The sequence below is a fragment of the Bos mutus genome, chromosome 23 (genome assembly GCF_027580195.1).
Source record: "Bos mutus isolate GX-2022 chromosome 23, NWIPB_WYAK_1.1, whole genome shotgun sequence".
Classification (NCBI taxonomy): Eukaryota; Metazoa; Chordata; class Mammalia; order Artiodactyla; family Bovidae; genus Bos; species Bos mutus.
The window spans coordinates 48,052,014-48,079,894 of record NC_091639.1 but is presented as its reverse complement, the minus strand read 5'-3'; the positions used below and the strand labels follow the sequence as shown (position 1 = coordinate 48,079,894).

Genomic DNA, 27,881 nt, shown 5'->3' with positions numbered 1-27,881 from the left:
ATCCCACTGGCCTCCAAACTCAAATTCCCTGGGGGTTCTCATTCTCCTTGCCAGATTCCAAGGTTGGGAAATCTGTTGTAGTCCCTAGAACTTTTGCAACAGTGCAGGAACTTCTTTGGTATAATTATTTTCCAGTTTGTGACTCTTCTGCCCCATTACTCTGTGGTGGGGCTAATGCCCCACCTACTCCAGAAGGACTTATGCCACATGCCTTGCCTCCCAGGCCTTGAAACCAGAGCCCCTGTTCCTACGGCAGGCCACTGCTAACCCCTGCCTCTGCAGGAGACACTCAAACACTCCAAGGCAGGTCTGGCTCAATTTTTGGAGATCACTGCTCCTTTCTCTGGGTGCTGGTATGCACAATGGCTTTGTTTGTCCCCTCTGAGCATCTCTGGTGGGTATGAGGTTTGATTCTAAACATGGACTCACCCGTCTTACTGTCTAGTTGGGGCTTTCCCTTTGCCCTTGCACCTGGGTATGTTTTGTTGGGGGGAGGGGGTGATACAACATTCTCCTATCAATGGTTGTTCAGCAGCTAGTTGCAATTTTGGTGCTCTTGCAGGAGAAGATAAGTGCATGTCCTTGTAACCCTTACTTAGGAATCCTGCTGCTGCTACTGCTGCTAAGTAGCTTCAATCGTGTCCAACTCTGTGTAACCCCAGAGACGGCAGCCCACCAGGCTCTGCCATCCCTGAGATTCTCCAGGCAACAACACTGGAGTGGGTTGCCATTTCCTTCTCCTACTTAGGAATAACATACATATACTTCTCACAGTTGAAGATGGTGGAAGTCTGAGACCAGTGTTCCAACATGTTAGGTTCTGGTGAACCTCTTCTGAGTTGCAGGCTTCTCACAGGGTGGAAGCAGATAAAGAAGCAAGCTCTCTTGTGACTCTTGCAAAAGCACTAATCACACTCTACCTTCTTGGCCTCATCTAAACTTAGTCACCTCCCAAAGGCCCCACTTCCTAATACTATCACACTATTTCAATTTTGAAGGGTCACAGCATTCATATCATAACAAGGTCATAGATCAGACTGGGGAAAGTACTGTCAAAGTTCTTGGGGATCAGCATCAAATGCCTTCTAGGAAATAAAAAGATCCTTATTCTAGATGTGAGAGGAGAAAGACAAGTGGGAGAAGAGATCTATTAGCTAAACCTTCTTCTTTTTTTTTTTTTTTTCCATGCAGCATATAATTCATGTCTCTTCTCAATAAAAACCACTATGTTTGCAAAAGATTTCACTTCAGCTAGATCACTCAAGCTTTTAGAAGTTAACAACTGGCTGAATTACATTAAATTTTAAACCATAGTGATTCAGTACTTTTACTCTGCAAAGGCAGAGCCATTTAGGATCAGGGCAATGGAAGATTTAGTGAGAAAAAGAAGAAATGTTTTTCAGGTAGAAAATTTATATTTCCTTGTGCCATTCTTGAAATTTTTATGTCAACAACACTGCCAATAGAGAAAAAGTGTATATTTTGTTGTTCTTTCTTTGAACACCTACAAATTCAATCTCCAGTTTGCATTTAAGTTAAATCTATTCTTATTTTTCCAGTGGTCATGTATGGATGTGAGAATTGGACTGTGAAGAAACCTGAGCGCCAAAGAATTGATGCTTTTGAACTGTGGTGCTGGAGAAGACTCTTAAGAGTCCCTTGGACTGCAAGGAGATCCAACCAGTCCATCCTAAAAGAGACCAGTCCTGAATATTCATTGGAAGGACTGAAGCTGAAGCTGAAACTCTAATACTTTGGCCACCTGATGAGAAGAGCTGACTCATCGGAAAAGACTCTGATGCTGGGAGCGATTGGGGGCAGGAGGAGAAGGGGACAACAGAGGATGAGATGGCTGAATGGCATCACCAGCTCGATACACATGAATTTGGGTAAACTCCAGGAGTTGGTGATGGACAGGGAGGCCTGGCATGCTGTGATTCATGGGGTCGCAAAGAGTCGGATATGACTGAACAACTGAAATGACTGAACTGAACTGATTCTGATTTCACTACAATTTTTATAAAAAGAACAAACAGATGTCTTAATAAAATGACCAGGTGGCTTATAAACAAAGAAGCATCATCAAGTTTTGTGTACAGATTAAAAACTATACAAAACAGCTATAGACCAGCAATGGGTTTTACTATTTTTTCCATTTTGTGTACATTCTTGTTTAATACACATAATTAAATGATCGTTTTGTTACTAAAATCTTCTGACTCACTCATTAAAATCACTTTATTTTCAAAATTGTTGAACTCACATTTCTTAATATGTAACTCACATTTAGTAATCTGTTGTTTATCTCAGCTTTCAAAATATAATTAATCTGTACTGATCTACTTGACACACAAAATGACTTTTGGGGAACTGTCATCATTAGGCTGGCATTGCCTTCTTCCCACTAAAACTCTACTTTGGATTTAATTTTTTTTAAAAAGCTTACAGACGAAAATAGCATATCTCTTGAAAAATAAAGAAATATTAATTCTAATAATAAAGAATATTCAAGGCTCCCCAAATCTTGGCTCATTTTGACATTGGAAAAAATAGATCATTAGAGCACAAAGGCTACATTCTAAAATATAATAAATTCAATGCTAAGGAGAAGAGTTAATAAATATTTCCCCCTAGTAACCACCCCCAGAAAAAAACATTTTTCCTCAACTTTCAATCAATTATATCATTAGTTCACACTTTAGATATGACATCTCTGTTAAACTTAGTTCAAATCAAGAATAAAATAGCAATAACATTTCTCAAAGTGAAAGTGAAGTCGCTCAGTAGTGTCCGACTCTTTGGGACCCTAAGGACTGTAGCCTACCAGGCTCCTCCGTCCATGGGATTCTCCAGGCAAGAGTACTGGAGTGGGTTGCCATTTCCTTCTCCAGGGGAATCTTCCTGACCCAGGGATCGAACCCGGGTCTCCCACATTCCAGGCAGACGCTTTAACCACTGAGCCACCAGGGAAGCCCCAAAATTTCTCAAAGCACTGCTTAAATTTAATTTTCTGTTATATGCCATGTACACATGGCCAGTTAATTTATGACAAAAGAATAAGAATATACAAAGGAGAAAGGATAATCTCTTCAATAAATGGTGTTGGGAAAATTGGAAAACTGGACAGCCAAATGCAAAAGAATAAAACTGGACCCCTATTCTACATCATAAAAGTCAACTCAAAATGGATTAAAGATTTGAAGGTAAGATCTGAAACCGCAAAATTCCTAGGAAAAAACATAGTGAATAATCTCCTTGGTATCCACCTTGGCATTTGTTTTTTATCAGTTTTGACACCAAAAGCAAAGGCAATAAAAGCAAAAATAAACAAGTGGGTTTCAATTCAGTTCAGTCTCTCAACTCTTTACAACTCCATGGACTATGGCACTCCAGGCCTCCCTGTCCATCACCAACTCCCGGAGTTTACCCAAACTCATGTGCATCGAGTCGGTGATCCCATCCAGCCATCTCATCCTCTGTTGTCCCCTTCTCCTCCTGCCCCCAGTGCCCCCCAGCATCAGGGTCTAAGTACTGGAGTTTCAGCTTTAGCATCAGTCCTTCCAATGAACACCCAGGACTGATCTCCTTTAGGATGAACTGGATGGATATCCTTTCAGTCCAAAGGACTCGCAAGAGTCTTCCCCAACACCCCAGTTCAAAAGCATCAGCTTTCTTTATAGTTCAACTCTCACATCCATACATGACTATGGGAAAAACCATAGCCTAGACTAGATGGACCTTTGTTGGCAAAGTAATGTCTCTGCTTTTGAATATGCTATCTAGGTTGGTCATAACTTCCTTCCAAGGAGTAAGTGTCTTTTAATTTCATGGCTTCAATCATCATCTGCAGTGATTTTGGAGCCCCAAAAAATAAAGTCTTACACTGTTTCCACTGTTTCCCCATCTATTTCCCATGAAGTGATGGGACCGGATGCCATGATTTTAGTTTTCTGAATGTTGAGTTTTAAGCCAACTTTTTCACTCTCCTCTTTCACTTTCATCAAGAGGCTTTTGAGTTCCTCTTCACTTTCTGCCATAAGGGTGGTGTCATCTGCATATCTGAGGTTATTGATATTTCTCCTGGCAATCTTGATTCCATCTTGTGCCTCTCCCAGCCCAGTGTTTCTCATGATGTACTCTGTATATAAGGTAAATAAGCAGGATGACAATATACAGCCTTGACATACTCCTTTTCCTATTTGGAACCAGTCAGTTGTTCCATGTCCAGTTCTAACTGTTGCTTCCTGACCTGCATACAGGTTTTTCAAGAGGCAGGTCAGGTGGTCTGGTATTCCCATCTCTTTCAGAATTTTCCACAGTTCATAGCTCCTATGTTATTCAAGTGTTTTATTTGTGTGTATTATTTGTCTTGGGTTTTCTTACAACTGAATCGACCCCATCTCTCCAAATACTGCTTGAATCACTTACATATAGAATGGCAAAAAGCTGACCTCGTGGAAACAAAAAGTAGAGTGCTAGTTACCAGGAATGAGAGGGTAGGGTGTTTGGGTAGATGTTTCAGAGAATTAACTTGTGATGGGAGGATAAATCCTGGAGATCTGATGCACAGCATAGGGATTAGAATCAGCAATACTACATTCAATTTATTCATTCTTCAGATAATAAATGACTAGGTAATAAGAGTTTCTTCAGATAATGAGACTAGGTCTTCATTGTTCTGACCTCAAAAAATAAGTGACAATTTTTGTGACAGTATGGGACTTCTAGTAGGGAATCATATTGTAACACACGTGCATCAAATCAACATGCTGCACACCTGAAATTTATGCAATATTATATGTGAATTATATCTCAATAAAAGACAAAATAAATAAAATAAAACATTATTCTTATCTTCTTTGGAAGTTTATTAAGACCTCAAATCACCCAAAACAGAAATACAGCTTCAATTATATATCCTTTTGGGGAGAGAGCAAATTAGCCAAGATGGCATATTCAGGCTCTCTCGCCCCACGTTTTGTAAATAACACTGTGTAACAGCTAAGATCATTCATAGCACTGTGCATGCATGTCCTGAGGTACGTGCTTGGTCATGGGTTTGCAAGCAGTATGCCTATGTGAGCTCCACCTAAAAAGCAGCCACATGACTGCTACATCATGGCTGTGTCCGCTGGGTCAGCCACTAGAAGAGAAAATATAGCATGCCTGCTACTACGCCTGCTGTGCCAGCCAGAAGACAATAAATGTGTCTGCAGTTCCTAAGGCTGCTCCAGTCTCCTTCCAGCCTCATAGCTCACGCCTTGTCTTCTTTGAGTTCAGCAAGCAGTGTACACAGGATCAGCGAGACAATTGGTGTCATGGACAAAATCAGTGATACACTCCTTTTCTTTACTTTCATGGAAACTTGGGATGGCATTCCACATTGACTCTCCCTCCATTTCTTTATTCGGTTCAGTTCAGTTGCTCAGTGGTGTCCGACTCTTTGCGACCTGACAAATCGCAGCAGACCAGGCCTCCCTGTTCATCAACAACTCCCAGAGTCCACTTAAACCCATATCCATAGAGTTGGTGATGCCATCCAACCATCTCGTCCACTGGTGTCCCCTTCTCCTCCTGCCCTCAATCTTTCCCAGCATCAGGGTCTTTTCAAATGAGTCAGCTTTCTGCATCAGGTGGCCAAAGTATTGGAGTTTCAGCTTCAACATCAGTCCCTCCAATGAACATCCAGGACTGATCTCCTTTAGGATGGACTGAGTGAATTTCCTTGCAGTCCAAAGGACTCTCAAGAGTCTTCTCCAACACCACAGTTCAAAAGCATCAGTTCTTCGGCACTCAGCCTTCTTCACAGTCCAACTCTCACATCCATACATGACCACTGGAAAAAACATAACCTTGACTAGACAGACCTTTGTTGGCAAAGTAATGTCTCTATGTTTAATATGCTTTCTAGGTTGGTCATAACTTTCCTTCCAAGGAGTAAGTGTCTTTTAATTTCATGGCTGCAATCACCATCTGCACTGATTTTGGAGCCCAGAAAAATAAAGTCAGCCACTATTTCCACTGTTTCCCCATCTATTTGCCATGAACTGATGGGACAGGATGCCATGATCTTAGTTTCCTGAATGTTGAGCTTTAAGCCAACTTTTTCACCCTCCTCTTTTAGTTTCATCAAGAGGCTCTTTAGTTCTTCACTTTCTGCCATAAGGGTGGTGTCATCTGCATATCTGAGGTTATTGATATTTCTCCCAGAAATCTTGATTCCAGCTTGTGCCTCTCCCAGCCCAGCATTTCTCATGATGTACTCTGCATATAAGTTAAATAAGCAGGGTGACAATATACAGCCTTGACGTCCTCCTTTTCCTATTTGGAACCAGTCTGTTGTTCCATGTCCAGCTCTAACTGCTGCTTCCTGACTTGCATACAGGTTTCTCAAGAGGCAGGTCAGGTGGTCTGGTATTCCCATTTCTTTCAGAATTTTCCACAGTCTATTGTGATCCACACAGTCAAGGCTTTGGCATAGTCAATAAAGCAGAGATAGATGTTTTTCGGGAGCTCTCTTGCTTTTTCAATGATCCAGCAGATGTTGGCAATTAGATCTCTGGTTCCTCTGCCTTTTCTAAAACCAGCTTGAACATCTGGAAGTTCACGGTTCATATATTGCTGAAGCCTGGCTTGGAGAATTTTGAGCATTACTTTACTAGCATGTGAAATGAGTACAATTGTGCAGTACTTTAATCATTCTTTGGCATTACCTTTCTTTGGGATTGGAATGAAAACTGACTTTTTCCAGTCCTGTGGCCACTGATGAGTTCTCCAAATTTGCTGACATATTAAGTGCAGCACTTTCACAGCACCATCTTTTAGGGTTTGAAATAGCTCAACTGGAATTCCATCCCTCCACTAGCTTTGTTCGTAGTGATGCTTCCTAAGGCCCACCTGACTTCACATTCCAGGATGTCCAGCTCTAGGTGAGTGTGAGTGATCACACCTTCTTGATTATCTGGATCATGAAGATCTTTTTTTGTACAGTTCTTCTGTGTATTATTGCCACCTTTTCTTAATATCTTCTGCTTCTGTTACGTCCATATCATTTCTGTCCTTTAATGAGCCCATCTTTGCATTAAATGTTCCCTTGGTATCTCTAATTTTCTTGAAGAGATCTCTAGTCTTTCCCATTCTGTTGTTTTCCTCTATTTCTTTGCATTGATTGCTGAAGAAGGCTTTCTTATCTCTCCTTGCTGTTCTTTGGAACTCTGAATTCAAATGGTATATCTTTCCTTTTCTCCATTGCTTTTCACTTATCTTCTTTTTACAGCTATTTGTAAGGCCTCCTCAGACAGCCATTTTCCTTTTTTGCATTTCATTTTCTTGGGGAAGGTCTTGATCCCTGTCTCCTGTACAATGTCATGAACCTCTGTCCATAGTTCATCAGACACTCTGTCTATCAGATCTAGTCCCTTAAATCTATTTCTCACTTCCACGATATAGTCATAGGGATTTGATTTGGATCATACCTGAATGGTCTAGTGGTTTTCCCCACTTTCTTCAATTTAAGTCTGAATTTGACAATAAGGAGTTCATGATCTGAGCCACAGTCCACTCCCAGTTGGGTTTTTTTTTTTTTTTTTTTCTGACTGTGTAGAACTTCTCTATATTTGACTGCAAAGGATATTTCTTTATTGGGTTCTACAATTTCTGCCATAGCCCCAGCTCAGCTACTAACTGCACACAGCTGTGACCTTATTTTGTAATGAGTACAGGTGCTTTAGCCCCCTGTCTTGGAGTATAACTTCAAAAGCTCTGTCTTGAAACATAAAGCTTTCAAAAACTCAGTAAATGGAGTAAATGGGTATTCAGTTTGTTATCCCTGTAATATAGCAGGAATTATATCAACTCATTCATTCTTCAGAGAATTTAAAATCTATCCCCTAAATAATATAGATCATCAGAGAGCCAAATACCCGACTCCCATGACTTTTGTTCTCTTTTCCTATAAGGGTACTCATTGCTTTGGTGTTACACCACCAAACAAAGGGCAATATGAGAAAATTGGTATTTGAAACATGTCACCAGGTTGCAGTATAACTTAAACTTCAGTATCAAGAACAATCATGTTTCTCTTTAGAAAATAGTGTTATGCAATAAATTCTAAATTTCAAGACTCACGTTCTGTTTCTCTCTCTCTCTCTCTCACACACACACACAGAACAACAAATATTATGGTCCCATTTGTGCCCCATTCCAGCATACTATATTCTAACTCAAATATCTTATTAGCTGTTTACAACATTTTTTTTACCCTGTTTTCCTTTTACTTTTCATTTTCTTGGTTTTTGTTGATTTGACTCATCTTTGTAAGTTGTCTTGTATATATATACTTTTTAGAGGTGTAGGGAGGAAGAAGAAAGAAGTATATTGTTCTGAGTTTTTAATTCCACATCATCAAAATTATAATTCAGAGTTTCATCTTTTCTTTTTGCTCAAGTACATGCTATTGCTATTGGGCACAAGAATGAAAATATAAAACAAAACATCTTCTGAGGGCTTCCCTGGTAGTACAGTGGATAAAAATCTGCCTACCATTGCAGGGGATGTGGGTTTGATCCTTAGTAGGGGAAGAACCCACATAACACTGGGTAGCTAAGGCCTATGTGCCACAAATTCTGAGTCCACCTGCTAGAGACCATGAGTCACAACTACTGAAGCCTGCGAACTTTAGAGCCTGCATGGGGCAACTACTGAGCTGGCCTGCTGCAACTACTGAACTTCATGTACCCAGAAACTGTGTTCTGCAACAATAGACACCTGTGCACCATAATGAAAAGCAGCCCCTACTCACTACAATTAGAGAAAGCCCATGTCCAGCAACAAAGATACCGTACAAACAACAATAAAAATAAATAAATAATTAATTTAAAAAAAAATCTTCTAAGAAACTTCGGACCATGTGATATTTAAAATGAAACTTGGGTTTTTTTCTTTAATAAATTATTTGAGATTTTTGTATATATGGACATTTGTGTTTCACAAATTTTGGGGATTTTTTATTTATCCTATAGGAAATATGAGTCTGTGTATTGACTACATGACAATTATGCACCAGATTTTACAATGTTATGCACCAGATTTTATTCTAGTATTTTTATTCTATTTCCTTCTTTATATATGTTGGAGGTGCTGTAAATCATCAGCATTATTTTGATTTTCTGTTTGTCATGGCTGTAGTTTTAAGTGGAACTAGTCCAGAGTAATTTTGCTGCTGTAAAAGCTGGCTTGTGGAAACTTTGTTTGTTATTTGCTTATTAAAGAACCCCTGGACAGCATATTAAAAAGCAGGGACATTACTTTGTCAACAAAGGTCCATCTAGTCAAGGCTATTGGTTTTCCAGTGGTCATGTATGGATGTGAGATTTGGACTATAAAGAAAGCTGAGCACAGAAGAATTGATGCTTTTGAACTGTGGTGTTGGAGAAGACTCTTGAGAGTCCCTTGGACTGCAAGGAGATCCACCCAGTCCATCCTAACGGAGATCAGTCCTGAGTGTTCGTTGCAGGGACTGATGTTGAAGTTGAAACTCCAATACTTTGGCCACCTGATGTGAAGGGATGACTCATTTGAAAAGACCCTGATGCTGGGAAAGATTGAGGGCAGAAGAAGGGGACGACAGAGGATGAGATGTTTGGATGGCATCACTGACTCAATGGACATGGGTTTGGGTGGACTCCGAGAGTTGTTGATGGACAGAGAGTAGAACCGCATGCTGCAGTTCTTCTTCTACTACTACTACTAAGTCACTTCAGTCATGTCCAACTCTGTGCGACCCCAGAGATGGCAGCCCACTAGGCTCCCCCGTCCCTGGGATTCTCCAGGCAAGAACACTGGAGTGGTTTGTGGTTCATGGGGTCGCAAAGAGTCCGACACGACTGAGCGGCTGAACTGAACTGAAAGAACCCCTTGTAAGTTATTATAATGAATAATGAATTGTTTCCATGCCTGTCTCCCTCATTAGACTCCAAGTTTCTGAAGGGAATATTATACTGATTTTCACATCATCAATACTGCAACAGGATAGAGAATAGTATGGTATTTCATGAGTATTATTGGATGGAATTATTTGGAGTGGGGGCACAGATGTGTGGCCTTAGTTTCCCAACCAGTGATCAAACTCCCACCCCTGCATTGGGAGCACAGAGTCTTAATCACTGGATTGCCAGGGAAGTTCCTGGATTTTTTTTTTAATAAATAAAATAAATTAGTTTTTACAATATACAACCAAGACCTTGTTAATGAGATAATGCATAGTGCCCCACTTATTCACTGCTTAAGATTTCCAATTTCTATCTCCCAAGTATACTTCTATCCAGTAAGTTTTCCCTACAAATGCTAACTCTAAAGTTTTAACTAAGTGACAGTATAATTTCCCCTCCAAATTACCACCTTTAGAAATTATACATTTATATATGATCCATTTTTAGAACTCTACTATTTGAAATATTGTGGCAATGAAAATAGGTACATAAATGCATACATATATCTGTGTCCACTAATTATATAGCCCTGGCATTCATGAATTGTAACATTAAATGAGAAAAAGTGTTTGTACAAACATTCACAATTCAGTGGGAAAAACAAGCACAGATGTTATTCTAGTATAATTACCATTAAATATTAGATATCTCATAGTCTTGAATGTTTCCTCATTCTAAGTCATTATCAAGTTCAAGCCATGAAGTTAATTTATTTTTCCAGTGCACACAACCTTCTCAGATTCTTGTCCTTGACCCCGTCTTTCTAAACACATTTCCTTTGACAAGCTCACCTACATGGATAGTGGATTAAATCACTGAGTTCCTCACCTTCCTGCCTTTTCTTGCTTTGACAAAATGCCACTCTGTTGAGCATGGGCTATAGCTTCCTGGGTGGTTCCCAAGTGAAGGGATGACACAGCCAGAAAGGCAGGACACATCCTTGCATAAAATGCCCCTTGACCAGTGAGAAATGGGCAGGAAAAGGAAACACACAGACCCACCCTCCTCCTTTTGCTTCCTATACTCTTCTCTCAGGTGTTATTTCTCCTCTTGATACTTCCAAGTAAAGTCTCACGTGTACAGATAACATGCCTCTTTCTCAACAAGGGCCTGTGTCACTTTGCTGGTTATGATGCGGTAGCCATTTTCATCCTTTCTTTTGTCTTGTATCCACTGTCTTTCATTCTGTACACCTTGGACTTGACTTTCCTAAAGAAAGTGGCAGCACTTCAATCCTCCCTCAGGCTTTGATTTCTAATACTAATACTGTGAAAGTTAAGTCACTCAGTCGTGTCGGACTCTTTGCGACCCCATGGGGTCCATGGGATTTTCCAGGCAAGAGTATTAGAGGGTTGCCACTTCCTTCTCCAGAGGATCTTCCCAACCCAGGGATCAAACCTGGGTTACTTGAAAATTAAACACAGTCAAATTAGGAACTGACATACTGTACTTCTTTAGGATATAGTCTCTGTTGCATAAATCCTGTATTAAGACCTCACTGTTACCATCTTTCTAAATTCCGTATATGTGCATTAGTATACTGTATTGTTTTTTTTTCTTTCTGGCTTACTTCACTCTGTATAGACAGCAAAAGAGACACTGATGTATAGAACAGTCTTTTGGACTCTGTGGGAGAGGGAGAGGGTGGGATGATTTGGGAGAATGGCATCGAAACATGTATAATATCATATATGAAACGAGTTGCCAGTCCAGGTTCGATGCACGATACTGGATGCTTGGGGCTGGTGCACTGGGACGACCCAGAGGGATGGTACGGGGAGCGAGGAGGGTTCAGGATGGGGAACACGTGTATACCTGTGGCAGATTCATATTGATATATGGCAAAACCAATACAATATTGTAAAGTTTAAAAATAAAAAAAATAAAAAAAAAAAAAAAAGACCTCACTGAAGATAACGTTTCCTTCAACAGAAAAGTTAAGGATGCTAAGTGGTGTAATTAGTTTCCTATATCAAGACAATACTTATAAGTGAGCTTTTCTGCTTTATTCCCAGTATAAGTACACATATACATTAAGTTTGTTGACTGAAACAGTTAAACATGAAAATATAGTTGGCTGGAAACTATTGTGAAAGATACAATGAAAACTGAATATTCTCTGAACTTGAAGTTTTTCATGATATGAAATTGTGAACAATATGGAAAATTAAGGTGAGAGAAATTTCAAGCCAATTAAAAAGCAGTAGTTTTTAAAATAAGATACATAAAATAGTCAACCAGGACAAGGCCTTCTACTGGAAGTCAATAACATACATGCTGCAGATTGAATATTGGTAGAAAAAGAGTTAATTTTATGATGACTCATAAATATTTTCAAGCTAGGACAATGATATGGGTAATAAAACATCATATTCAGGATGCAAACCAGTCACCTACATGGGTCAGAAACAATTTCCTTTTGCTTATGTATTCAGCATTTGATTTTTTTCTGTGTGATGTTTTGGTGGGGGAGGGGGAAACACTTGTAGATAGCACAAGGGGTATATTCCAGAATACGGAAAAAACATTTTCTCCCATTTAGTATTACTTTTAAACACAACATAAACTAAATTAGTTGTGAAGGCCACTCATCGGTATGATGGGGTTAAACTCCACCATAGGATTCCATTCTCTACTTGGTTGATATCATTCAACATCATAATGTTTTTGTCTTAATAAGAGTGACAGGAAAATAGAGGTTGGTCTGGTTTTCTAAAAGAAAACATGTTTGTTCCCTCTGTATCTTACAAGATTATTATAAGTGGAAAAGATAATAGTGACCAGAATATAACATTCAATAAAGTGTTTTTAAACTTAAGCTTTCAAATTAAACTCATGGCAGAATCTTAAAGGAGAAAGAAAAGAAAACAACATGCTGGTGATCTCCCTCCCCCACCCCCGCCCCAGACTTGTCCTCCAATCTCAGCCACCTGTTCTCTGTCTCTGATCTGGACAGACTGGCTCATCACACAGAAAAAAAAGAGCTCTGCCCCTTCTGGGTTCTGGGGACACTGGTCAATAGGGGACACTACAACAGATCAGAGGAAAGGACACTAGTATGAACAACATATTATTTATTCCTCTTTATCTGAGACTGGATGTTTCCCTGGCAAACGGAAGTCAGCATCCCAAGGTTATTTTAAATATGGATGCACATTACCCATACCTCCTGCTCTGGTCACTCAGCCAGCCTGGTTATCAACCTTCATGGCTCTAAAGTAAAACATGATGTAATCAGTAGAACTAAACCATAGTAAGATTTTTAATGAGTTGCAAAAGTCTATGCTTGCCAATAATATAATATTTTATGTTTGTTTTATATATAAGGACATCATCCACAGAATTTTAAAGTAATTTGTAATATTATCATCATGTTAGCTTCAAAATTATTTATATCATGTAATTTTTACCAACAAAAGTCAAAATACAATTTTCAAATTAAATCAGATTTTCCATTCTAATAGACTTTCTCAGTAAGTTCAAAGGAATTGGCAGATTCACGATCCTCACAAATACGAGAATTATTTGATTCAATTTGGCTAGACGCCAATTCCTTTATACCTACTTCAGTAGTGGTTTGGTGGTTTAGTCGATAAGTCATGTCTGACTCTTATGACTGCATGGACTGTAGCCTGCCAGGCTCCTCTGTCCATGTGGTTCTTCAGGCAAGAATACTTGAGTGGGTTGCCATTTCATTTTCCTGGGGATCTTCCTGACCCAGGGATTGAACCTGGGTCTCCTGCACTGCAAACAGTTTTTACTGACTATTAGAATGAAGCTATATTCTCTGATATGTTGAATACTCTAAGGGTTGTCAAGGGCTATAGCTATCATTTTGCATTGGAGTGGAAGTAGAGAAAACACTTGTAAAAATGTTGTATATTTGTAGAGGTCTATGCTTTCTTGTTTAGCTATATTTTAACCCAGTGTGGACTCAAGCTGAGAATGAAAGGATCAACTGTGTGGATCATTTTAGCTCTAGGACTGTGTATAGATTCAACACGTTATTGATTCAGATTATTGATTCAGCTACTACCATTTCCTTACAAAAGCTTTACAAATGCTGTCCAGGACTGGCGCTGAAGAACCCAAATGTCAACTGAAAAACTCTCAGCATGTTTTTTTTCTGAATGTCTGCTGGTACAGTCGTGACATTTTTTTCTTTATAATATAAAGTCATCAATACTCCCAGAGGCTATGAATAAATTCTCATTCATCAAGGTACATCAACTACTTCATACCTGATACAGTGAAACAGTTAGCATTGCACTTGCTTTAAAAACAAAAAGTGGCTTACCTTTTATTTAAGAAACAAGTATAGTTATTTCCTAATGTAATTCTAAACATAATTTCAGGGGAAAATATTGAATACAAATCTGTTTTTAAAGTACAAATTCTAACTTTGTATCTGTTTTAATATCATAGGAAAGAGTAGTTAAAGATTCAAAAACAAACATATTTTTCAAATGAAAGCTTTCAAAAAATATTTGGCTTTGATGCCACTTCTTGAGTAAATTACAGTTGGAATATCACTGGTTGATATGCTTATTTCATAATATAGCAGCAAACTTCTGAGACTTAAAAAAATAATAGTAGCTCATCTTTGAATAAAAAATTTTAGATGCCCATTAAGTATACAGTTAATATATTACCAACACTATATATTAATATATTATTTAATATATTAAAACTATTATATATATATATCAAATATGCATATATAATCATTCTCAGTTAAAATTGTAACAAAGGAAAAAGTCTATTGACTATGCCACCTTCTTTTCTAATAGGTTTCATGAAATTACAAGTAAATTATTTGACAAGGATTTTTGTCTGTTAGTTGGGTTTGATTGAAGTTTTAACTTTCTCATTTCATTTACTTAAAAATCAAGTTATTTTTCTTACTAAGATAAAACAATAAATGTTTATAAACAAAAAGATAAAGCTTTGTAGAAGTTTTGATAAATTCTTCCTTAAAATAACAAAGAAGAGAAATATAATAGTAAATAATGGCTATATAAACCAGTATATTTTCTCTCAAAGAATTAAAATATTTACCATTTTATCTCTAATTATCAGAATTATATTTAATTTATATATATTTTTCAATAAATACTATGTCTGTATAATATGGGAAAATCAGTCATTTGGTTAAAAATTGATGTAACAGATTTAAAGACCCTACATATGTCTACTAATAGATGATAAGAATTATTTTTACTATTATAAATTGAGTGGTACCAATAAGAACAATGAATTTCACTGACAGTAATACAAATTAGACTGATCTCTTTTGTGACATGTATTCCACAGTTTTTGTGTTTATCAGATATTTTCTAAGGAACCCCCAGTACCAAACAAAGTTCTTCCAACATCAGTTCCCTAATAATTTAGGTTTCTATGAAAGAAACAATAGCCCTTGATTTAAATTCAGCCAATTGAATTTGGCTAACAGAATTTTGGCAAGAATATGCCCCGGTCATAGCAAACACCCTCTTCCAACAACACAAGAGAAGACTCTATACATGGACATCACCAGATGGTCAATACTGAAATCAGATTGATTATATTATTTGCAGCCAAAGATGGAGAAGCTCTATACAGTCAGCAAAAACAATACTGGGAGCTGACTGTGGCTCAGATCATGAACTCCTTATTGTCAAATACAGACTTCAATTGAAGAAAGTAGGGAAAACCACTAGACCATTTGGGTATTACTTAATAAAATCCCTTACGATTATATAGTGGAAGTGACAAACAGATTCAAGGATTAGATCTGGTAGACAGAATGCATGAAGAACTATGGACGGAGGTTCATGACATTGTACATGAGGCAGGGATCAAGGCCATCCCGGAGAAAAAGAAATGCAAAAAGGCAAAAAGTTTTCAGATGAGGCCTTACAAAAAGCTAAGAAAAGAAGAGAAGCTAAAGGCAAAGGAGAAAAGGAAAGATATACCCATTTGAATGCAGAGTTCCAAAGAATAGCAAGGAGAGACGAAAAAGCCTTCCTTGGTGATCAATGCAAAGAGATAGAGGGAAAAAATAAAATGGGAAAGACTAGAGAAGAAAGACTTCTTTTTTTTTTTTTTTAAGTTTCCTCAAGATCTTTTATTTTTATTTTATTTTTTTAATTTTATTTTTTTTTATTTTTAAACTTTACAATATTGTATCAGTTTTGCCAAATATTGAAATGAATCTGCCACAGGTATACCTGTGTTCCCCATCCTGAACTCTCCTCCCTCCTCCCTCCCCATACCCTCCCTCTGGAATCTACTATACAGAGTGAAGTAAACCAGAAAGAAAAACACCAATACAGTATACTAACGCATATTTATGGAATTTAGAAAGATGGTAACAATAACCCTGTGTAAGAGACAGCAAAAGAGACACTGATGTATAGATCAGTCTTATGGACTCTGTGGGAGAGGGAGAGACTGGGGAGATTTGGGAGAATAGCATTGAAACATGTATAATATCATGTATGAAACGAGTCACCAGTCCAGGTTTGATGCATGAAGAAAGACTTCTTCTGAAGGGAAAGACTCCTCAAGAAAATTAGAGATACCAAGGGAACATTTCATGCAAAGATGGACACAATAAAGGACAGAAATGGTATGGACCTAACAGAAGCAGAGGACATTAAGAAGAGGTGACAAGAAGACACAGAAGAACTGTACAAAAAAGATCTCATGATCTCAGAAAACCTCATGACCTCAGATCTAAGATAACCACAATTGTGTAATCACTCAGCTAAAGCCAGACATCCTGGAATGTGAAGTCAAGTGGGCCTTAGGAAGCATCATTATAAACAAAGCTAGTAGAGGTGATGGAATTCCAGTTGAGCTATTTCAAATTCTAAAAGATTATGCTGTGAAAGTGCTGCACTCAATATGACAGCAAATCTGGAAAACTCAGCAGTGGCCACAAGACTGGAAAAAGTCAGTTTTCATCCCAATCCCAAAGAAAGGCAATGCCAAAGAATGTTCAAACTACCACACAACTGCACTCATCTCTCACGCTATCAAAGTAATGGTCAAAATTCTCCAAGCCAGGCTTCAACAGTACACGAACTGTGAACTTCCAAATGTTCAAGCTGGATTTAGAAAAGACAGGAACTAGAAATCAAATTGCAAACATCAGTTGGATCATAGAAAAAGCAAGAGAATCTCAGAAAAAAACATTTACTTTTGCTTTATTGATAATACCAAAGCTTTTGACTGTGTGCCAAAGCCTTTGACACAATAAACTGTGGAAAATTCTTAAAGTTATATGAAAATCAGACCTGTTTCTTGAGAAACCTGTATGCAGGTCAAGAAGCAAAAGTTAGGAACAGATATGGAAGAACAGAATGGTTCCAGTTTGGAAAAAGAGTATATCGGGGCTGTGTATTGTCACCTTGCTTATTTAACTTCTATGGAGAGTACATCATGCGAAATGCCAGGCTGGATGAAACACAAGCTGAAATAAAGATTGCCAGGAGAAATATCAATAACCTCAGATATGCCAGTTACACAACCCTTATGGCCGAAAGCAAAGAGAAATTAAAGAGCCTCTTTATGAAAGTGAAAGAGGAGAATGAAAAACTTAAAGCTCAACATTCAAAAAACTAAGATAATGATATCCAGTCCCATCAGTTCATGTCAAATAGATGAGGAAACAAGGAAAACAGTAACATTCTTTATTTCAAAAATCACTGCAGATGGTGATGCCACCATTAAATTAAAAGACACTTGCTCTTTGGAAGAAAAATCATGACAAGCCTAGACAGCATATTAAAAAGCAGAGACATTACTTGGCCAGCAAAGGTCTGAATAGTCAAAGCTATGGTTTTTCCAGTAGTCATGTATGGATGTGAGAATTGGACCACAAAGTCTGAGTGCCAAAGAATCGATGCTTTTGAAATGTGGTGGTGGAGAAGACTTTTGAGATTCCCTTGGACTGCAAAGAGATCAAGCCAGTCAACCCTAAAGGAAATCAGTCCTGAATATGCATTGGAAGGACTGATAATGAAGCTGAAACTCCAATACTTTGGCCACCTTGTGTGTAGAGCTGATTCATTAGAAAAGACCCTGCTGCCAGGAAAGATTAAAGGCAGGAGATAAAGGGGATGACAGAAGACAAGATAGTTGTGTGGCATCACCGACTCAGTGGACAAGAGTTTGAGCAAGTTCCGTGAGATGGTGAAGAACAGGGATGCTTGACGAGCTACAGTCTGTGGAGTTACAAAGAATTGGACACAACTGAGTGACTGAACAACAATAAAAGTGTTAAGACCCTCTGCTAATTATAAAAAATTCCAATAGCTATTTTTCCATCCCAGAGGGAGAAGCTCTATTTTGATTTCAGTCCTCAAAATAAGCCACTTACAATAGACCACATTAAAAAATCATTTGGAATATTGTGAGCTTCTTAGATAAGCTATATATTTGACCTATTGTGTCTTTTCTTGTTGCAAATTTTATAAATATGAAGCACAGCACTAATGAATTTTAAAAGAATAACCATAGGAAAACTTTATGAATAAGATCTTAAAGTTTTAGGCTCTCTTAAAGAAAATAAGATTACCTGCTGCCTTTTCAAGTTGTTTTCTCACTTTCTCTTTTTCTTTTTGTCTGCATGCAGAGAGTTTGGAGATCAGTGATAGAACCTGTGCCCCTTGCAGTGGAAGTGCAGAGTCTTAACCACTGGATCAGCAGCGAAGTCCACTCTCACATATTTTAAAAAGAATAGTGATTAATCGCTGTGGCATTTTATAAAGTCATTTCCTCTTTGAACATATTTTTGTTTTCTTGAACAACTAAATCCTTTAAAAATTTTTTTTTTTTTATCATTGGCGTTGTTGAAGAGAAGATACCAGACTATATGAATTAAGGGAAATATTGGCATTATTAATTTTAACTAATTTTAAATTAATTATGGAAATTTTCAAGTGTAATTTTAAGTATGTTAACTTAAATCAAGTATACCCATGGCAGATTCATGTCAATGTATGGGAAAACCAATACAATATTGTAAAGTAATTAGCCTCTAATTAAAATAAATAATTTATTTAAAAAAATTGAAGAATACTTTCAAATAATTTTAACATAAGTGAACACTTTTTTGAAGTTTTCTCCTAAAACTGAAACAGACAACCATTTTTTAAATTTTATTTTAATTTATTTTTAATTGAAGGATAAATGATTTACAGAATTTTTTGCTGTCAAACCTCAACATGAATCAGTGATAGGTATACATATACACCCTCCCTTTTGAATCTCCCTCCCATCTCCCTCCCCACCCCACCCCTTTAGGTTGATACAGAGCCCCTGTTTGAGTTTCCTGAGCCATACAACAAATTCCCTTTAGCTATGTTTTTTATGTATGGTAATGTAAGTTTCCATGTTACTCTTTCCATACATCTCACCCTCTCTTGCCCTCTCCCCATGTCCATAAATCTGTTCTCTATGTCTGTTTCTGCATTGCTGCCCTGTAAATAAATAATTCAGTACCATTTTTCTAGATTCCATAGATGTATGTTGCTGCTGCTGCTGCTGCTGCTAAGTCGCTTCAGTCGTGTCCGACTCTGTGTGACCCCATAGACTGCAGCCCACCAGGCTCCACCATCCCTGGGATTCTCCAGGCAAGAACACTGGAGTGGGTTGCCATTTCCTTCTCCAATGCATGAAAATGAAAAGTGAAAGTGAAGTCGCTCAGTCGTGTCCAACTCTTTGCAACCCCATGAACTGCAGCCTATCAGGCTCCTCTGTCCTTGAGAATTTTCTGGCAAGAGTACTGGAGTGGGTTGCCATTCCCTTCTCTATATGTGTGTTAGAATGTGATATTTAACTTTCTCTTTCTAACTCCCTTCCCACTATATAATATGTTTTAGGTTCACCCACCTCAAGTCGGACACGACTGAGTGACAGAACTGAACTGAACCTCATCAAAACTGACTCAGATGTGTTCCTTTTTATGGCTGAGTATTATTCCATTGTGTATAGGTACCACAACTTCTTTATCCATCCATCTGTTGATGGACATCTAGGTTGTTTCCATGTTCTAGCTGTTGTAAATAGTGCTTCAATGAACAATGGGATACATGTGTCTTTTGATGTTGAGCATCTTTTCATGTGTTTGTTAGCCATCTGTATGTCTTCTTTGAAGAAATGTCTGTTTAGGTCTTTTTCCCACTTTTTGATTAGGTTGTTTGTTTTTCTGGCATTGAATTGTATAAGATGCTTGTATATTTTGGAAATTAATCCTTTGCCAGTTGTTTCATTTGCTATTATTTTCTCCCATTTTGAGGTTTGTCTTTTCACCTTGCTTATAGTTTCCTTTCCTGTGCAAAAGCTCTTAAGTTTAATCAGGTCCCACTTGTTTACTTTTGTTTTTATTTCCATTACTGCAGAAGGTGGGTCATCAAGGATCTTGCTTTGATTTATGTTGTCGAGTGTTCTGCCTATGTTTTCCTATAAGAGTTTTCTTGAGTTTATCTTTGTGTATGGTGTTAGGAAGCATTCTAATTTCAGTTTTTACTTGTACATGTCCAGTTTTCCCAGCAACACATATTGAAGAGACTGTCTTTGCCCCATTTTATATTCTTGTCTCCTTTGTCAAAAATAAGGTACTCATAGGTGCATGAGTTTATTTCTGGGCTTTCAATCTTGTTTCATTGGTCTATATTTCTGTTTTTGTGCTGGTACTATATTGTCTTGATTACTGTAGCTTTGTAGTATAATCTGAAGTCAAGAAGGTTGATTCCTCCAGCTCCATTTTTCTTTCTCAAGACTGTGTTGGCTATTCAGGGTCTTTTGTGTTTCCATATGAATTGTGAATTTTTTTCTCTAGTTTGGTGAAAAATGCCATTGGTAATTTCATAGGGATTACATTGAATCTGTAGATTGGATTTGCTAGGGTAGTCATTTTCACAGTATTGATTCTTCCTACCCAGGAATATGGAATATCTCTCCATCTGCTTAGTTTATCTTTGATTTCATTCATTAGTGCCTTAGCATTTTCTGCATATAGGTCTTTTGTCTCCTTAGGTAAGCTTATTCCTAGATATTTAATTCTTTTTGTTGCAATGGTGAATGGGATTGATTCCTTATTTCTCCTTCTGATTTTTCATTGTTAGTATATAGAAATGCAAGTGATTTCTGCGTATTGATTTCATATCCTGCAACCTTGCTAAATTCACTGATTCAGTTCAGTTCAGTCGCTCAGTTGTGTCCAACTCTTTGCGACCCCATGAACCGCAGCACACCAGGCCTCCCTGTCCATCACAGACTCCTGGAGTTCACTCAGACTCACGTCTATTGAGTCAGTGATGCCATCCAGCCATCTCATCCTCTGTCATCCCCTTCTCCTCCTGCCCACAATCCCTCCCAGCATCAGTCTTTTCCAATGAGTCAACTCCTCGCATGAGGTGGCCAAAGTACTGGAGTTTCAGCTTCAGCATCATTCCTTCCAAAGAAATCCCATGGTTGATCTTAAGAATGGACTGGTTGGATCTCCTTGCAGTCCAAGGCACTCTCAAGAGTCTTCTCCAACACCACAGTTCAAAAGCATCAATTCTTCGGCACTCAGCCTTCTTCACAGCCTAACTCTCACATCCATACACTCTGGTAATTTTTCTGATACTATACTTTGGGTTTTCAATGAACAGTATCATGTCACCTGAAAACAGTGAGAGCTTTACTTCTTATTTTCTGATCTGGATAACTTTTATTTTTCTTATATGTTTGCTATAGCTATGACTTCCAGAACAATGCTGAATAATAGTGGGGAAAGTGGGCACCCTTGTATTGTTCTTGATCTTAGGGGAATGCTTTCAGTTTTTCACCAATAAGAATAATGTTTGCTGTAGGTTTATCATATATGGCCTTTACTATATTTGAGGTAGGTTCCTTCTATGCCCATTTTTTTAAGATTTGTATTGCTATAAACTTCCCTCTGAGGACTGCTTTTGCTACAAACCATAGGTATTGAGTTGTCAGCTTTTCATTGTCATTTGTTAATAGAATTTTTTTATCTCCTTTTAATTTCTTCAGTAACCTGTTGGTTATTTAGAAACGTGTTGTTTAATCTCCATGTGTTTGTGTTTCTTACACTTTTTTCCCCTGTAATTGATATCTAGTCTCATAGCATTGTGGTCAGAAAAGATGCTTGATACAATTTCAATTTTCTTAAGTTTATTTAGGTTTGATTTGTGACCTATGATGTGGTCTCTCCTGGAGAATGTCCCATGTTCACTTGAGAATAAAGTGTATTCTTCTGCATTTGGATGGAATGTCCTAAAAATATCAAGGAGATCCATCTCATCTAATGTATCATTTAAGACTTGTGTTTCCTTATTAATTTTCTGTTTTGATAAACTGTCCATTGGTGTGATTGGGGTGTTAAAGTCTCCTACTATTATTGTGTCACTGTCAATTTCTCCTTTTATGTTTGTTAGTGTTTGTCTTATGTATTGGGGTGCTTCTATGTTGGGTACATAGATATTTGCAATTGTTATGTCTTCCTTGTGGATTGATCCCTGGATCATTTTGTAGTGTCCTTCCTAATCTCTTGCAATCTTCTTTATTTTAAGGTCTGTTTTGTCTGATATGAGCATTGCTACAAAAGCTTTCTTTTGTTTCCCATTTGCATGGAATATAATTTTCCATCCTTTCACTTTCAGTCTATCTATGTCTTTAGCTCTTAAGTGGGTTTCTTGTAGACAGCATATATATGGGTCTTGGTTTTGTATCCATTTAGCCAGTCTGTGTCTTTTGGTTGCAGCATTTAATCCATTTACATTTAAAGTAATTGTTGATATATATGTTCCTATTCCCATTTTCTTAATTGTTTGGGGTTGATTTTGTATATTTTTTTTTATTCTCTTCTATTTTTTGACTATATATGCCTCTTTAATATTTGTCATAAACCTGGTTTGGTGGTACTGAATTCTCTTAACTTCTGCTTGTCTGAAAACCTTTTTAAATTTCTCCATCAATTTTGAATGAGATCCTTACCAGCTACTGTAACCTTAGTGTAGATTTTTCCCTTTCAGTACTTTAAATATATCCTGCCATTCCCTTCTGGCCTGCAGAATTTCTGCTGAAAGCTGTTAAGCATATGGGGTTTCCCTTGTATGTTACCTATTGTTTCTCCCTTGATGCTTTTAATAGTCTTTCTTTGTGTTTAGTCTTTGTTAGTTTGATTAGTATGTGTCTTGGCATGTTTCTCCTTGGGTTTATCCTCTATAGGACTCTTTATTCCTCTTGGATTTGATTGACTATTTCCTTTTGCATGTTGTGGAAATTTTCAACTATAATCTCTTCAAAACTTCTCTCATACCCTTTCTTTTCTCTTCTTCTGCAACCCCTATAATTTGAATGTTGGTGCATTTGACACTGTCCCAGAAGTCTCTGAGACTATTCTCTTTCCTTTTCATTCCTTTTACTTTATTCTGCTCTTCAGAAGTAATTTCTACCATTTTATCATCCAGCTCACTGTTCCGGTCTTCTGCTTCAGATATTCTACTATTGATTCCTTCTAGAGTATTTTTAATTTCAGTAGTTGTGCTGTTTGTCTCTTCATGTTTATTCTTTAATTCTTCTAGGTCTTTGTTCATTGATTCTTGATTTTTTCCATTTTGTTTTCAAGGTTTTTGATCATCTTTGTATCATTATACTGAATTCTTTTTTAGGTAGTTTGCCTATTTCCTCTTTCTTTATTTGGACTTCTGTGTTTCTAGTTTGTTCCTTCATTTGTGTAGTATTTCTCTGCCTTTTCATTATTTTTTTTAACTTACTGTGTTTGTGGTCAACTTTTCCCAGGCTTCAAGACTGAATTATTTCTTCCTTTGGTTTCTGCCCTCCCAAGGTTGGTCCAGGGGTTTGTGTAAGCTTCATATAAGATGAGATATGTGCTGAATTTTTGTTTGCTTGCTTGATTTTCCTCTAATGGGCAAGGCTAAGTGATGTGGTAATCCTGTCTGCTGATGATAGGGTTTGTATTTTTGTTTTGTTTGTTGTTTAGATGAAGTAACCTGCACAGGGTGCTATTGGTGGCTGGAAGATTCGGGGTCTTGTATTCCAGTGGTTTCCTTTGTGTGAGTTCTCACTATTTGATATCCCCTAGGGTTAGTTCTCTGGTAGTCTAGGGTCTTGGAGTCAGTTCTCCCACTCAAAGGCTCAGAGCTTGATCTCCGGTCAGGAACAAGTATTCCACAAGTGGTTTGTTATGGCATTGAGTGAGATTAAAACAATTATCAAAAAACAAGAAACCAAAGATGAACCCCAGACAAATTACAGTTACAAAATCAGCCAAATAATAATTAAAATGAAGGAATATACACATATACATATACATGCATGAGCAAAGTCAAAACAGACCAACAAATATAAAGTGCACTAGACTGACGCAACTAACAAAAGAAACCAAAAATTATATCTACTTATTAAGAACAAAACTAACTAAAGCACAACCTGGAAAACAAAACTAAAGGAAGGTGCCAACTGGGGAATAAAGCAATGAAAATAAAATTAACAAATATGTTGAGAGGGAAGGAAGAAAGAATAGATATGCAAAGCTAAGTAGAGGTAGATAAAGAATATATATATATATATATATATATATATATATATATATATATATATATATAACTAACTGCAAGGGGGAAAGAACAGTAGGAAAGCAAACAAAGGAATAAATGTAGAAAAATAATAGGTTTAAAAATTAAAATTAAAAAGAGAAAAAAATCTCCCCAGAACTGCAAAAGCCCAACATAGAGGCAGAGGTTTCTAACAGCAATAAAAAGTGTGACTGAGGAAAAAAAAAAAAGCTCAAAAGCTTAATTAGATTTCATAGTGCCAATAAAATCAACAACTACAACTTGGGGCGGGGGGAGGGGAAAGGAGGAGGAAAAAAAGAAAAAAATACTAAGGAATCTACGGAACAAGTTAAAACATAAGAATAATAAATGCTTTTCTTAAGTCACTGCTGTCAGAGTCGTTTCCTTCACCGGGAGTCACAGTCCACTTCACCTCCCTAGGATGCCCTCTAAAACTGTACTTATCTCTGGACCCGATGTGGGGGCAGCTCAGATTCTAATCTGGTTCTACTCAACTGAGTTCTTGCCTCCAGTGTCCACAGCTATCAGAACTAGTGCGTTTTCTTTTGTGGGAGCTCTCAATGATGTTTTATATATTCCATAGACACAGAGTCTGCCTAGTTAATTGTTATGGATTTAATCTGCACCTTGTATCACTGGTGGGAAGGTTTTGGGTCCTCTTCCTCGTCACACTGCCCCTGGGTTTAAACTGTGGTTTTCTTTCAAGCTCTACGTGTGGATTGTCCCCTGGAGTTTGCTACTGAGGCTGCCCTGGCAGACTTGGGTTTGCCCCTGTGAGGGCCAGGTATGGAGGTGGTGCAGCTCTTTGGGTTACAGGGGTTCTGGCAGCACCAGGTACTCAGGGAGTTAGCAGATAGGGAAGCAGGAAACACAGTGCTCTAGAAGAGTATGGCAAACAGTATTGGCCAATACACTCCAGTATTCTTGACTGGAAAACCACCCTCCCTGACAGAGAAGCCTAGCAGGCCACAGTCTACAGAGTCACAAAGAGTTGGACACTATTAAAGCAATCCCACAAAGTCCTTCTCTGTATAACAGTACATCAGGCACATAGAGGGGGCCCCCCAGCTGGAGTCCTACTCTTTACATCAGTGCATCAGGCACTTGAAGGGGCACACTGCATGGGGTTCTACTCTGTAGTTCAGTGCGTTAGGTGTTTGATGGGCCAGCCTCTCTATTGTTCAGCTGCAGATGCTTGCTTGTGGTGGGAGAGAGGCTTTGGTGGTGGCTCCACCCCCTACACATGACTCAGCAGTATCGCCTTGCTTCCATGGCTTCCTGGTTTTCCTCTACAGGCATTTCCCACCGCAATCTCCTCCCTCACATCCCCTCAATCTGTCTCTCTGCAGTCATCATCAGCCTTCACCCGGGTAAAGCTCCACAATACCTAAACTCCAGCACTCAGCCACTGTACCACCTGGGTATGTATGGCTGTGGCAAGGACTGTCTGATTCTCATTCCATTTAGGCTGCCACAGATCAGCTGTTTCACTCTCAGCCTTAAATATTTCTCGTGTGACTCAGACAATTGCCCCGATGTGGGAATCAGATCCCTGCTTCAGTTCCCCCACCCACCAAGGGAAGGTCCAGTCCTACTAATACTCCTGTTTTCCCCCTATTTCCTTCATTTTACCGAGTTTTGTGAGGATCTATATATTCTTTCCTGCTGGTAAGGTACTCTTGTCTGCTTTCAGCTATTTTTCTGCATGCATTATGTGTCTGAAGGTGTATTCCTGATGTATCTGTGGAGAGAGATGGACTCCACATCCACCTACTCCTCCTCCATCTTGTTCTCAGTTAAGACAATGAATCTTAACACTCAGATTTTATCACAATTTGAAAACATTTCCAGTATTTATGACTTAAATTTCTTTTAATGGGCAAATACAGTCAGTAACATGGAAAAGGTGGTATTTCAATGGATAAAAATAGAATAAAACAATGATATATTTGTGGGGTTTTTTGTCTTTCACGTTTCTACTTCTATGCTTATTACATCATATTACCAATAGCACTCTTTCAATAAATGCTGAGATGTTCTAATCAACCTCCATTCCCTCTTTCATCATTTTAAAAATTACTCTATATTTTGAATATTCTAGGCCAATGACATTAACACTTGATGGTTTTTTGCTTTTTCATTTTCTCAGAAGTTCACTTCAGTCGCTCAGTCGTGTTGGACTCTTTGCACTCCATGGACTGCAGCCCACAAGGCTTCCCTGTCCATCACCAACTCCCAGAACCTACTCAAACTCATGTCCATTGAGTTAGTGATGCCATACAACCATCTTATCCTCTGTTGTCCCCTTCTCCTCCTGCCTTCAATCTTTCCCAGCATCAGGGTCTTTTCAGATGAGTCAGTTCTTCACATCAGGTGGCCAAAGTTTTGGTGTTTCAGCTTCAGCATCAGTCCTTCCAATGAATATTCAGGACTGATTTCCTTTAGGATAGACTGGTTGAATCTCCTTGCAGTCCAAGGGAATCTCAAGAGTCTTCTCCAACACCACAGTTCAAATTATCAATTCTTTGGCACTCAGCTTTCTTTATAGTCCACTCTCACATCCATGCATTACTATGGGAAAGACCATAGCTTTGACTAGACCTTTGTTGGCAAAGTAATTCTTCTGCTTTTTAATACGCTGTCTAGGTTGGTCATAACTTTTCTTCTAAGGAACAAGCATCTTTCAATTACCTGTGGCGGATTCATTTCGATATTTGGCAAAGCTAATACAATATTGTAAAGTTTAAAAATAAAATTAAATTAAAAAAAAACAAAAACAGCCATGAGGCAAAGGTTGAGAAAAAAAAAAAAATTTCATGGCTCCAGTCACCATCTGCAGTGATTTTGGAGCCCCCCAAAATAAAGTCTGTCACTGTACAAATAAGGTCTTAGTGACTTGTATAACCACAGTGGTGTACTAACTCACCTAGAGCCAGACATTGTGGAATATGAAGTCAAGTGGATGTAAGAAAGCATTACTATGAACAAGTGTACTGGAGGTGATGGAATTCCAGCTAAGCTATATGAAATCTTAAAATATGATGCTGTTAAAGTGCAGCACTCATTATGCCGGCAAATTTGGAAAACTCAGCAGTGGCCACAGGACTGGAAAAGGTCAATTTTCATTCCAATCCCAAAGAATGCTCAAATTACCATACAATTGAGCCCATTTCACATGCGAGCAAGATTATGCTCAAAATCCTTCAAACTGGGCTTCGTAGTACATGAATTTAGGACTTTCAGAGTACAAGCTGGATTTAGAAAAGGCAGAGGAGCCAGAGATCAAATTTCC

At 38.1% G+C, this 27,881-nt stretch overlaps 1 pseudogene; it reads right to left on the bottom strand.

The window, feature by feature from the left end:
- LOC102264373 (tRNA (carboxymethyluridine(34)-5-O)-methyltransferase ALKBH8-like) overlaps positions 1-23,587 on the bottom strand; it is an 86,218-nt pseudogene extending 62,631 nt beyond the window's left edge.
- Between the last annotated feature and the right edge of the window lie 4,294 nt (positions 23,588-27,881).